General features: G+C 30.4%; 1 long non-coding RNA gene across 1 annotated transcript; it reads right to left on the reverse strand.

Moving 5' to 3' along the window:
- Window positions 1–875, reverse strand: LOC108968622. Its single transcript, XR_001993348.1, has 4 exons — window positions 588–875; window positions 429–529; window positions 117–328; window positions 1–48 (listed from the first exon to the last, which is right to left on the reverse strand). It is a non-coding gene; the product is annotated as an uncharacterized LOC108968622 (long non-coding RNA).
- Between the last annotated feature and the right edge of the window lie 643 nt (window positions 876–1,518).

Genomic DNA, 1,518 nt, shown 5'->3' on the forward strand with positions numbered 1-1,518 from the left:
ATCATGTAAATTATCTGAATTTCCCTTTGTTTTTAAAATAAACTGTTTCTGTAAATTGAAAATATTTAGCAAAAGTTTAAATAATATTTATTGAAAAAAATGTATACATTACTAACCGTTGCAGTAGCAAATTCCTCGCATTTCAGTTTCTCGTCCATTTCCAATGCTGCAGCTATCGTTGTTATTGGTAACGTGGAGGCAACTTCGGTTTGCATACTATCTATTTCTTCACCAGTCAGTCGGCATACTGAATTTTGAATTTTCTAATTAAAACCTTACATTCGCACACAGTTTTTTGTTGGGCCATTTCTTCGCTTTTATGAATTATCTAAAAAGAGATATGTATGTATGTATGCAGTTAGAGGATACAATAACAAAACAATATGTTCTCTGTATTGATGAATACTTACAGAACAATATAAACTTACATTTTCTTTCATATAGCTGCCCATATTTTTCTTCATATTGGATACTCTTGTCGTCAATGCTTCTAATTGTGCAGAAATAGTTTTTAACATATTAAAAACTTCTGAAAAATGTTATAAACATAATAGAGAACAATACATTTTAGAAAAGTATTGGATTACCATTTCTATCCACAGCAGAGATCTGCATGCGCTGCTGTTTCTCTGACTTTAAGCCTACTTACATTAAAAGAAGTGGATGACTGAACACCAGGGCAAAGCATGCAGTGAAAGCGCACACCACCACCGCATGTGACGATCAATTTAAGTCTGCATATTAGAGATGGCAAGTATTTGAGTACCTGTGACTTTGTCACTGCTACTTAAAAATCACTGGTCACAGCTGTGACAAGTTTTCTAAAATAGCAGTGACTAGAATTAACGAACACATGGGAAACTTCAACAAAGAAGCAGTCACAGTATCACCTGAAAAGTTGCGACTGTGACAAAATATCATTCGCCGTGGAACATAAAGAATTGCGACTGTGATAAAATAGCATTCACAGTGAAACATGAAAAATTGCGAGTGTTGCAAAATAGCATTCACAGCGTAACATAAAAAATTGCGTGTGATGAATTCATATTCATTAAAGTTATGAATTCTTTTCAATTTTAGATAAGTAAAAATTGGTTAACATACAAAAAGTTACTTTAACTTTAAACGGGTAATACTTATGTACAAATTAAATTGATTACAGAAACCTCAATGCGGTAGTAAAGCCAATTATAAAACTTTTAATCTTAAAATTGCATACATTTATATAGTAATTAAAAAAAAAACTTATAAAAGGTATTATATAAGTTATAAAAGGTATTTTATAAGTTTTAGTATGTATTAGTATGTTTTCGTTTACTTTAAATAGTTTCTATTGGGTATCCTTATGTTGAAAAAAAATCCTTCAGAGAATATATTTATTGTGACTTTAAAAATGTGCTTCTTAAAAAATAACGGATCATTTACATTCATTTTTGTACGAAACGGTTACAAATCAGTTTGCTTATACTTAATACAAATTAAAGATGTCTTGTGTCAAAAAGAACCAAAACAATTGTG

This window comes from Bactrocera latifrons, unplaced genomic scaffold (assembly GCF_001853355.1).
Source record: "Bactrocera latifrons isolate USDA-ARS-PBARC rearing strain unplaced genomic scaffold, ASM185335v1 scaffold_2215, whole genome shotgun sequence".
In the NCBI taxonomy this organism is placed as follows: domain Eukaryota; kingdom Metazoa; phylum Arthropoda; class Insecta; order Diptera; family Tephritidae; genus Bactrocera; species Bactrocera latifrons.